This window comes from Epinephelus moara, chromosome 22, assembly GCF_006386435.1.
Source record: "Epinephelus moara isolate mb chromosome 22, YSFRI_EMoa_1.0, whole genome shotgun sequence".
Taxonomy (NCBI): Eukaryota; Metazoa; Chordata; class Actinopteri; order Perciformes; family Serranidae; genus Epinephelus; species Epinephelus moara.
The window spans coordinates 23,368,021-23,381,038 of NC_065527.1; the positions used below are offsets into that span (position 1 = coordinate 23,368,021).

The window sequence follows — 13,018 nt, forward strand, 5'->3', positions numbered from 1 at the left end:
TCATGTTCAAGCACACACTTTTACACATGTAAGGCATGTGCACGCCCACATACAAGCGTTCGCATGTCAACCACGGGACAGAAAAAGAGAAGCCTCCTTCTCCTCTAACAAGTCATTTCACCCTGCCGCTGTGTGTAATCCTCACCATATCTGACAGAAGGATCCTATTGTCACCAAAAACTCTGAGCCTCTTTCATGGATGCCTAATGATGTTTTATCACATTCTCGGCATCATGTTCACGTTTCCCTGCATGTTTAAAAAAAGATAAAAAAAAATAAAAAAAACACCTCACTTCAGAATACTTGTGTCAGTTAAAGGGCCGATTGATATGCTGTCTTCCCAGCTCCTACCCTCCCCCTCTGTCTCTCTTCCTCTCTTCTCCTCATCTCTCCCTCTTTTCAAGATCTTACATTTTCACTAAAGTCCCCTTCTCTCTGTTATCATTCCACCAGAGGCTCTCAAAAGGAGCTTTGATATTGAAAGCAGGCTTGGCTTGAAAGGCAAGGGTTTAGGGGAATGTAAATGCTGGGGGTCTTTTTAAAGGAAGAGATCTTCCAGTTAACGAACACCTCACGCTCTGGCACTTTCTGCACTGCTGACTTCCTTTTTTTTTTCTCCTTCTTCTTCTTCTTGGTATGGGACAAAATGGGGATGAAAAATGGATTCTCAAATGTCTTTTTAGTCATTTGTATGGATTTGGGTCAATTGAAGTTGATGAAATATTGTGACACATACTGAGGCGAAAAAACAATATCAAAATTTTATTGAGAGATACTTGACGCATGCTGAACTATATTCCAACTTAGGCAGCAAATGGGGGTCTTAAATCACTCTTTTAAAGGGACAGTTCACCCCAAAATCAAAATCACATATTTTTCCTCTTACCTGTAGTGCTATTTATCAGTCTAGTTTGTTTTAATGTGAGTTGGCGAGTGTTGGGGATATCGGCCATAGAGATGTCTGCCTTCTTTTGTTGTGCATCTACTCATGAACGAGAGGCATTAATAGCGCCCTCCTCAGCTGAGCTGTAACATTGGCTAGCTCAGTAGTGCTTGATGAGCTAGCAGCAGATGCACGCTTCCTTCTGCGCAGTGATACATTTGGTGGGTGTAGTTTGGTAGAGCTCACAACAACGTCTGTGGATTATCCGGAGTACCAGAGGCCTGTATTACAAGCAGGATTTGGAGTTAGCGAGGTAACTTCAGGGTTAACTCTGGGTTTTCAATCCTCTGAAGCTGGTTCACTTTTTACAGGGATAAATCACCGTGGTAACTTTTGGTGAAAAGCTGAACTGGCTTCGTAGTACAGGCCTTGGATCATGATTTCCGGAAAGAGACATTGCTGTCTCCCACACTTGGCAACTTACACTAAAATAGGCTAGATGGATGAATAGCACTAAAGGTAAGAGGAAAAATGTGTTTTTGATTTTGGGGTGAACTGTCCCTTTAACCATTATTTGGATTTATCCTTTTATGTGGGGCATTTTTGGCACACATTGTCTGTTAGTAAAGGGATTGTAGGCATCATGGTCTATGGTGAATTTACCATATTCCTGCCACATCTTTATACATTGCAGAGCGTTACTTACAAGAAGAAAACTTGCTCCCGACCATTTGTCTGATTTCTCACGGCCGTTATATTCCAAGGTGTTCTCGTCCTCTGCGGGCAGCAGCAGCCTCCTGTCATGGTTACAGTGTCATCACAGATCAGATTGACGCAACAGTAGTCAAAGTCTAATGTACTTGTCAGCATGTGCAGTCCCAGCACATCAGTGATGGCACCCTGCTCGGAATCCTGCAGTTAGCTTCTGTTGGAGCAAAGAGATGGCATCCTATGGCTATCACCCCATCCCACTCCCACTCTATCTTTCTCTCTCTCCCTCCGTGTCTCCTTTGCGCCCTGCCAACACATCACATTCTTTCTATCCAGGCTTCCCTCCTGTGGCTCATGGTGCTGCTACTTCAGCTCTCTGGCATCCCTGCCAACTACTGCTGCCCACAACAAGCACAGTCGACCAGTTTGTCCTAGCTTGCCCTCTTACAGCTCTACACTCTTGTGTATTTTTTTGGGACAGGAAAACAGTTGTAAGAAGAAAAAAAAACATGTCCGCGAAAAAAAGAAGAAAAAAAACACTGTTTCTCCCCACACTCTCCCATACACGGCCTTCTTCAAATAGCTCCGCTCCTCGCTAATGAGCCCCTGGAGGGTAGTACCCCGCAATCGCTCTCTTCAGACGCCATTACGGCCAGTGTGGCTTCAAAGAGTTGGGTGAAACCATTATCATAACTGGGGACTGCTACCTGCCTGGATAGCTTTAGACATTAGCAAAACCTGCAGTTTGCTAATGGGACTGAATGGACTTGACTTGAGAACAGGACTCGTGGGAGCTGCAGAAGTTCATATCCTGGAGTCTGGACTTCTTTTTTCTTAGATATTTGCTTTGATGTCTCAGTTGATGTCGATTTAGATGATAATAGGCTGAACTCAGAGTACATTGTTAAGCAGTGTTTACTTTCTGCTCCTCTATTCTGTTCTACTTAACTCTACTTCATTTCTCAACTCTGTTATCAGCCCCTGCCCTTTCAAGGTCACTGCTCATGATGCAGATAATTCTATGGCTAATTAAAAACTCATCATCGCTGTGATGAAAAGATAATATGATAAAAAAAAATCATATATAGACTGTAAAAACTCATTCCAAAACTCTGTGACACTATGACGGCGCTGCTAATTTGCTGGTATCCTCTGCCAACCGACATGATGTGCACAAGCAAATGTCAAGTTAATGCAGCCGGTCACCCATCAAGTAGGTTAAATTAATGCTAGGCAGTGAGGTGGAAGTCCCCGTGGTAGCTGTCTCTCCGCCAGCCCTGGTGAGGTTTTTCTTCCTGGGATAGCTGAGGGGGGTACGAGGGTTCTCATACCCCGCTGTCGCCCGCTCACATCCCGCTGCATCTGGCAGGTGTTGGGCCCACGGGAGCGCTGGCTGCACTCGTCTGGCCTGAGAGCTCTGCAGGAGCTGTCAGTCTGCCCAGCTACATCACTGCTCTTTATACCTCAACAGCACTGATGTCGACCTGAAAGTCATACCACACAGGCACTATGCTGTTCTAGACCGTGCTGTGCTACACCAGCTTTTTACTGATGTTGCAATCACAAAATAATATCACACACACTGGTCTGGGGTAGTGCTTGAAAGTCAAGCTTGCTTATATTTGCTATAATTATACCGGACAAAATATCTTTGCACACTTGTATACACAGAGAGCTAATGATTATATTGTATAATGATGCTGTGTGTAGGGCGGGGTTTGGCTCACATTTGAACCAATAACAGTAACGATGCTGGTACCTTGAACTCGGTTCTGGTACCCAACAGTGCCATTTTTTTGTATTTAAATTTTTCTGTAATAATAAAAATGTAGTTTTTGAACAAGGGATTCTGCTCATCTGCTCTTTTCCAATTACACATAGAGCTAAGTCTCTTTCTGTCAGACAATGATAGGCTAATTCCAAGAAAAAGTAGATAGACCAAAACTTTTGGCACTGCAGCGATAAATTTGGCTCTTTGGGAAGCCGTTGGAGCTCCTGGCTTTGAGTAATTTTGTAGCACTTCCGCCACCTTTCTGAGACCAACAGCTCTGCAGAGCCCCATTTTCTCTGCCACAAAGCACCCCTAAGCCAGGAAGCCGGCCACAGAGTTCTACAAGCGGTTTCAAGGCCCTTAGCAGTGCCTCCACCAAAATTTGGCACTAATTGTTGTATCAGGAATTGGTGCACAGTTACACTGACGTAGTTCTGTGGGTAATCTTAAAAGTACCAAGTTCAGTATCCAACCCTAGCTGTAATTGGAGCCTGGTGAAATGGAGAAAATCAAATGTCCCAATATTTTTGACCAAATACCTCAATGTTGATATTGCACTGATATTGTAGGGTTAACATTTGGGGCTTTATTTTTGCTAAATAATCATCAGTAATGTGGATATAATGACTAAGTGGGTAAAGGCGAGTAATAGAACAGCTGGAACAGTCTGATGAGTTTTAAAAATGACATCACTTTACCGTAATGCAGCCTTTAAAACCAGGAAAATACAGCACCTATGATATTAAGATATCCAAAATATAAGAGGATATCGAGGCTTATATCAATATATTATCTATGTACTGCCCAGCCTTATACTGTTTAAACTGATGAAGGTCATTTAGCAGATTTTTAATTACTTTCTTACCCACCTTGATGTCCATGCCAACGTTTCAACAACACTAAGAGTCTACAGGCCTGCTACTGTAGCAGTTCTTTGAGGCTGTATCTAGGCAGTACTTTGAGCAAAGTGCTAACATAGGTATGCTCACAATTCCACAGTGACAGTGTTAATATTTATCTACATGTTCACCATCTTAGTTTGGCATCTTTGCATGTGAATTACATTCACAATTTGCAGTAACAACAAAGTGTCATTGAGGACATTGGGAAAGTCATCGGTTTGTAGTTATATGGCCATAAACAAAATATTGTATTATTAAAATGTTATCCTGATGATGGTGCAAGATGGAAAGTGAAGGGATCACTAAAGTGGTTACAATTCATCCCAAGGAGACATGGCTGTTTATACCAAATTTCAATCTAACTGGTACTTTTTCCAACATTTCACTAAAATCCACAAATGTCAACCTCATGGTGGAACTACAGGAAAAGTCAAGGAATAACTACAGTCAGTTGAATTCATCATCTGGATATCATGAACGTCTGGACAAAATTTCATAGAAATTCATGCACTAGTTATTGAGATATTTCAGTCTGGACCAAAGTGGTCGACCGACCAACCAATTGTCATTCCTAGAGCCATGCTGCCAACCTGACACGCCAGATGGTTTGTTTCACAGAACCATCTGAGAAACCTTCACTGGAAACTGTTTGTGCAGGCATTTAAAAAAAATACTTGGCAGGTGATTGAAAGAACCTCCTGTCTTTGACCTTCTATAGACAGACTAACTTATAAAAAATCTGATCCATGAACCATATGACGAAGCATCTACCCCAACCTCTCTCGGAGTCGCCATTGTTGTATTAAGTGGCCCCTCAGTGTCATCACACACACCTAAACCACGCCTGTAGCTGCCAGCAGCTCCTTATAGGATGTAAATTTCTCACAAACACATTACTTGAAGCCTGACCAGATGGATTTTCTTGAAATTTTGTGATCCTGTGATTCCCTATCATGAGAATCAGCTGCTGTGCAAAGTAACCATGCAGCTAGCATAGCTAAAAAATACAGAAAAACAATAAATTAACAATAAAAGACAATACTACACTGAACTGTACTGTGCTACAGTCTAGTCAGCTGATCTGCTCAACAGCATGCGCTGTCGGAGGCTTAGCAGAGACCAGCACAAAGATATTTGCTGCTAATGGAAAATCAGTAGTTCACCCTGCTTTTAAACTGATCTTTATTGCCGTCTTTTAAAAGGAAATTTGAAGTATGATGGTGCCAAATAGGAACTTCATGGGAAGTAATGGGGGGAGGGTTTACTGCCCTTTGCACCATTGGCCAGATGAGTCATCAAGGATGCCCATCTCCAATCTGTCTTCAGCTCTCTTAGGCCAGGTTGTTGAACGAATACACCCATTTTTCACCAATGGTTTGTGTATTTTCCGCCGTACTGAAGAGGCAATTTCCTTTGCAGCTCAAGTGGCAGTTGTCTTTTGCCTCCTTGTTCAATTAGAGGGGAGGGGGGAAGAGAGCTGGAGGGTTGCAGTAATACTTCTGGTCAAAATAAAAGCTTTTTGCGGAGACATCATGTCATCCATCTCCCAGTAAATGATACATCTTCCTCTTACAGCAGTCTGAATGACCTTGTTTGTGTGGCCCTGTTAGTAGTGAGGGAGACTGCGGGAGGGAGTCTGGAAATGAGTCTGGTCATTGTCTGGAGATGCAAGCAGGCACACACAGAGAGATAGAGACAAAGACGGAGAGAAAGTGCCCTGGTGTCATCTTCGACCTGCTGCACTCATCGGGGAGGCACTGTGGCACCTTGCATCTGATTAGCCAGACACTCATTAGACCTGACCTTGGATCACAACATTACAAAACAGCACTGAATTTAAGAGGAAGAAAAAAAACCTGTTATTGCATGTGAGGGCGGAAGTAGTTATTCCTCCCATAAACATTTTCTCAGAGAATTAAAGTTTGGGTTGGAAGGAAGATTAATATGGGGCGAGGCGAGCGTGCCAGCGAAAAGCAGGCTAGTGGAATTTAATGAGTTTTGTGTGTCGGCTGGGGAGCCCGCTCGCGCCACGCTAATTACGCTCTGTAACGAACTGAGATCTGGGGAGCATCGGAGGAAGACAAAGGCTCTGAGCAGTCCGGCAGCGAGCGGCAGGCAAAACAAAAGAGCTGCATACACACATTTCAAGCCCACATGGACAGATAGAACGAGTGTGAGAGAAAGAGAGATGGAGGCATGCTTACAGTTTTCTCTAAACCTTCCCTGGTTACCACCCCCATGTTAAGGGTAATGAGATGGAGCTGGAGATGGAGAGCTTGGACCTGACAAACGAGCCAGACACGTGGCGCAAACTCTGGTGGTAGAAAATGAGTTCTACAGAGACAGTGGGAATGTCAGGATAATGCAATCAACCTCTGTTGACTTCATGCAGTTCCAGCTCTTTAACTAGATCAACAAAGACCACATACACACACTCTCACTCCAAAAAAACACACACACATTATAGATAATACTGCCACCTTTTGATAAGGAGGCCAACTGCAGCATTTGATGAGGAAGTCCCAGCTCTTGAAGCGGGTGTGTCTCTTTCCTTCATTAAGCTGCCAGTGCCTGCAGGGAATCTAATACTCTTCCCACGCCACAGCGCACAAACAGCAAACAATCAGGCTGACTTTCAACTGTGACTTTCAGCAGAATGAAACCAGCCTAGCATCCCCCTCTCCCTCTCTGTCTCCTTCTCTCTCACACAGTCTCTTTCAACTTGGAAGGAGAATTTGCTTCTGGCACAGTTTAAATGAAACTTGCCCTCTTACCGATGGATTCTAACCTTTAATATTCTGGCCCTTTGTTGGCAAGTGTGTATCCAACTTTCATCATGCAATATGTATCGTTATCACCCTGTGGCTCCCTAACCCTCACTATGAAATGTTTGTGCGTTGCTCTGCTGAAAGCCCAAGCTACTGTCAGATGGGGAGATTGAATTTCGGCTTTGACTCATTACTGTTTATAAATCACGCTCCTGTAATTTGAATGTTTTGCCAAACTCAGTTCTCGTGTATTGCCTTACCTGACATCATACTTTCAGCATAGCCAACATGCGACAGCATTCAGACTCCATCAGGCCTCGTAATTTGTTTGTGTGTTTACGACGCCAATTTCATTAAAGCCAAAGCAGCCGAATACGTGACTGCGGACCTCGTCCTCTGCCATGCCTCCCTACTGTCTCGTGGACTCTCTCCCAGCTGATTTTCCTGTGCGGAAAAGCCCCGTAGCCCCGTCTGCATTCCTTTCCAATTAAACCGGCATCATCTGATTCCAATTACTCTAATTATAGCAGCCAGGGATGTGAGTGAGAGAAGGGCAAGAGAGGCAGGGAAAGACAGAGAAGCGGAGTGAGAGAGTCGCGAGCCTTCACACTTACGAGCGCAGGAATGCAAGTGTAGCCGGGCAGCCTTAAGGTCAATCCAATGGCAACAATAACAACAGTAACCAACAACAAAATGTGCTTCACAGCAACAGCTGCAAAGATTTTAGTCAAACACTCGCTGGAGTCTGTAATGGTGGAAACACATGATAGTGACAGACCGTGTAATCACGCAACACACACTTAACAAGGTCAGGCTAATGGAAGGACATGGGTGTTGTTAATCGCTGGATGACGCGATGAACACTGATCCTCTTGGTTTGTCTTGTAAAAGGACGTCGTATAACAAATCCCTCCTCCCTGTCTGAAGTCATGTTTGACACCTGCAGGCCCCCGTAGCAATCTCTGATATCATTACACAGAATGACACCGTTCATACGCTAGCGAGCTGCCAGTGCCGTGGGTCATCGTGATTGTTTTCACAGCCGACTGCCCAGGGGAAGATGCCAAGGCGCTGGACTGCCCTGTTTTTTAAGACTTGTTCGGGAGGGTAAACACATTTCTCTCTCTGTAAGTCTTTCTGACTCCCTGAGTGCCTGTCTGTGTCTCTCCACTGCTGCTTCTCTCTCCAAATACCTTCTTTTCACCCATTTTCTAAACGCAGCACGCGATCAACCAAGACATTCATTCATTACGTTTCTTCTATCTCATATGGCGAATGCATTTCTCACATCATATTTGTTGCATGGAAACATAATCCTTTACCATGCATAGTAAACACACAAAACGCCACACAGTTCCTGCCGTAGTGTTGAGACGAAAGTCTTATTTGACAGCTGTGGCATCAAACGGCGGGCCCTGTTAATGATGCAGACACTCTCAAATTAAGAGCTCATTAGATGCCGTCCAGATAACACACTGATGAGCCAAGACGGTTTGTTGAAGGATTTATAGAGTAGGCTTGTGTTTCCTACTTTATGTTGGTGTGTTTACTGTGCAGTCTTGTGCAATGGGCCTTAACATCGCTTCCTGGGGCACTGTTGTTTTAGTATCTTTTAAATAGAGTCACAGAGGAAACCCCTTCGCACATTGCTACAAGCAAGAAGGTCTTGACAACTGTAATGACAATGGCATTGACCATGATAATGTCCTCTTGGGTGGCAATGATAAATGATGGAGTGATTATGGAAATGCTAAAACCTACAGGGACACGTGTGACAGTTAATTATCTGGAGACATAAAGCAGGTGTTGACATCAGATGACTGATTTATTTAAAGTCACCTTGCATGTGATTTTCCTCACTCGTCTTGCTCTCCACCCACGATAACCTCGGATAAGGTGACCCTCTTCCATCTTGCAGGATGCTCGTCCTTTTCTTCATTTCCCTTTCTTTGTATCTTCAGTCTAGAGTTCACTCACTCTGTCATGCTGTCATGTGGACACTGATGTTCCTGTCTCTGCTGCCAAGACCCATGACATGTGTCTAGACTCCTCTATGCTGTTGGCTTACCAACCAGGATCTCCCCCTCCTGATTACCCAGCAACCATCTCTCATCCTCTCCTTTCGTCCTGCCCCCTGTTATCCTTTATTTACACTCTCACACAAATCACTCTCTAGTTTAGTTGTGTGTGATGTAGTCATTATTGTAATGCTTGGGATCAAAGCTAACAGAGTCATAGGCTTGTGATACACTTGCTTTTTATTGATACATACACCTTCACAAGCAGCTGCGACTTGAGTGGCATTGCTCACGTACTTGTCTATGTTCCTGGATGATTGAAAGGTATAACTATTCAGCGGTAAATCAGGGTGTCATCCCTGGTCCACATCAAAATATCCGTTTTAGGAATATCGGATTTTGCATGTCAACATGACTAAATATGGAGATCCTTGAGAAGGTTGCCACATTGTCAATTTCAGATCACAGCAGAACAAAAGGCACCATTGAAGATACGTTTCTCTTTAAACCTTTCCTCCATTGTTGATGCTGTTTGTTCAGAGTCTGCCGCTGACTTGACTTTACATCTCGCCCTGCCACCTGCACGGGACCAAAAGTTCTGCAATCCGACTCAACCCCCCAACCCAAGATCTGCAGCCTAACCCTGAAACAGCAAACAACCATGCACTGTTCGAATGATTGGGTTAGGCAGCATGTTTAAAGTGATGATTTTTGAACATTTCACTATTATTATTATTTTGAACATTTCACACTAAGATACTGAGCAGTTTTTTTACACCCAGAACTGAACCTGGAAATAGAATTAATACAAACCTGCAAGTCACCTTTTTTTGCAAGTCACCTGCTGAGTACCTGACATGATGCAGGACTCTCAAGACATGTAGCGTTAATGTCTGGGGATGTATAAAAAGGTTGGACATTAACTTTGTTTTCCACCTGCTACTGTGGCTGTTGGATTCCAAAATCTACCAGCCACTCAGTGGATTAGATTGTTTTTGGCTGGTGAGTGAAGCAGCCACTTGCGTATTTTACAAGTATTTAACTGGTGGCTGGTGCTAATTTCCCACCCTGATGTGACCACAGGATGTGTGGGGTAGCTGACATATGCACATGAAAGCATGTTTAATAGCAAATATATCAGAGACTCCAGGAGCCCTGTGGGGTATTTCAATGAGTAGAAAATCCCTGCAAACTATGCCACAAAATATACCCCTCAGGTGTAAAAAAGAGCTCATTTATTACATGTACAAAAGGTGTGATGCGTCAGAATATGAACAATGATCCTGCGACTGAAATGTTTCTTTTCTGTCACATTTTTACACATTTAAGTCACCTTTTGTACACAATGTGTGATACTGTTAATTAATTATTTTGCATCTGAACAGTCTCTTCTTTTCAAGAGTGCAAACCCTTCCACTTTTGCTGTTTCAGTCTGCACTCTTACAAGATGTAGATTGCAGCTTTTTACCACTAATTTAATGCATGAATTCTTCACTTGCTCAGATTTTTTTTTTTTTTTTTTAAACCGCTTTTTGACACTGCTGCACTTTGGTGTTAACAGGCTTATTTACCTCATCACAACTCCACCTGAGCATCAATAAAAAGCATTCGGGCAGTTGTTATTGTTTTTTACGACAATTTTATTACTAGCCTCCTAGCTTTTTTCTCCCCTCTCGCTCTTTCTGCATTCCTCTCTTGTGCCTCCTCCCTGCATGGCTTTACTAACTTCTGGGCTAAAGAGCAGACGTCTTTCTTCCTCTTATTTCTGTTTCTCTCTTCCTCCCTTCATTGTGTCGCGCCCTCCCTCTCTGGATAGAGTATACCCGAAAGGAGAGTTTTCCAAGTGTTCGTAGAATGGGAGTGCTGAAGCCGCTGAACTCGGTGGGACACCCAGGGTGGGTCGTTAGTTTGCTTCCACTGTATCATTAGTGTCCATAACAAACACATTATCTCCTGCTGAACCACCCCTCTTCCAGGCCACTTAGGGTGAGAATTAGACTGTAACAAGCAGCCGTCTTCTCTATATAGGTCATCTACTACTAATGACGCTCTCACTGAAATACACACCGAGGGGATTGGGTTTGGGTTCGGAAACTTTGTCCACTGTTTTCGACGGGTCAACAGAATCACTTAGCAGCGGGAAATTACCACACATTATGTTTTTTTGTAATGGTTGCAGGTTGGGAGCGATTAAACTTTTATCGCCTACATGGTGTTTTGGTAGTTGCAGCTGTATGGCTAAGAGGCATTTCCCTTCACTGATTCTTAAGCCTGAAACAACACGTGTCCCACAAGGAGCGGTTCATTATATGACCTCATAGTGAGGACATATATCATTATTATTATTATTATTTGAAATGTAATTTGAAATAAAAGATGAGCAACAATACCACAAAAAGAATACAAATAATATCAAATTTCCCACAATCTAATAAAGATAGAAGAAGTCTCTGTATGTCTGTCCTTCAGTTTTCTTGATAACCATTCATCCAATTGACCTCACACTTTGCGAGTGTGTTGATAAGGACCCAAGGAAGTGCAGTGTTGAGTGCAAGCTCTTAAGATCTGCCTATTAACTGATACACTGAGGAACTACATGCTGGGTTCTAGGGTTGGGCCGATGGCCGATCGTCCATTGCTGATGGCAGTCAGTCATTGACCACTGAGCCAACCATCATGATTTAACTCCCCTCAAACTGTAGTTGGCCAGATGGTAGAAGTGGTACCTTTATTTTAGTGAAAGAAGAGAAAAGAAACAAACAACTATGCCATTGTCCATCAGAATGTTTCACCGTGTACAAATGCCGATTCGCCAGACATCACCCAACCCTACTGGCTACAGCTTGCTCCGCATTGCTTGCTGAGAACATTCAACAACAGATGAAGAAACAAAGATCGGAGATGTTACATTGCAGCCAACTCAAACATTTCGAGTAGCAGCAATGTAAGTTTGGTCTGGTCTCAAATAGCTAGCTGCTAGCAGTAACTAGTTTGAAGTTGTCTGAATGAGCATGACTTTAGTTGTTCTTTATCTCAGACATGTGTTGTTGTCTCAGGATGTTACATACCTTGACATGTTTCGGCGGAAACTTCCGCCTTCCTCAGAAGTGTCACTTGGTGGTTGTGACACGTCTTGTGACACTTCTGACGTGTCAAGGTATGTAACATCCTAACACATGTCTGAGATAAAGAACAACTACCGTCATTATCAGAAACTGAAGACATAATGAACACCATTGAACTGTCTGGATGAGCAGTTCTGGAGAAAGCTGCACACAGCAATACTGGAGGCCATGTAGCTGGCCCCTTCCTAAACAGGCACATTTTGAACAGGCACTGCACTAGTTTCCACTGATATCTAACTACTGAATTATCAGCATCAGCATAATTTAAGTTTTATTTAAAATGAATAAAAGCTTTAACACAGAGACACCACATTAAGTACAATTGCCCTGAGCAGTCTCACACTTTCTACCTGCACTTAATACACTTAGATTGCACCTTATTTGCACCATTTTAGTCTATTATATGTGTGCACTCTTTATATCTGCACTCCTCCCAATTTGTATTGCATCTACTGCACAGCAATGTCCCTCAGGAAGAATAAAGTTTTATCTTATCTCGGCTTATCTTGTGACAGTCAAACAGATCAAGGTGATTTTTTTTTTTTTTTTGTTAATTTACACATGTTATATTTATAATAATTCTGTCACACATATATAGGCCACTGCATCATAATGGAAATATTTATGTGGAAGTCCAGATGTAAATGTATGCATATTAACTAGGGCCCAGAGGCAGCTGTCACCAGATGGAAAACAAAAAGGCTCCTGTGTAGAACACATGGATGATGTGTAATTATGTGGTGATTTGTCAACACTGTCAGGTTTCAAAAACCTGTATTTTTCTTTGGGGTTTTTTTTTTTGCCATTTTTGCCACAATGATAAACACATATGGTGGAACC

At 43.0% G+C, this 13,018-nt stretch overlaps 1 protein-coding gene across 8 annotated transcripts in view; it reads left to right on the forward strand.

Moving 5' to 3' along the window:
• Nucleotides 1-13,018, forward strand: part of rbms3 (RNA binding motif, single stranded interacting protein) — a 381,273-nt gene that overhangs the window by 246,238 nt on the left and 122,017 nt on the right. The gene's annotated exons all lie outside the window — the stretch shown is intronic.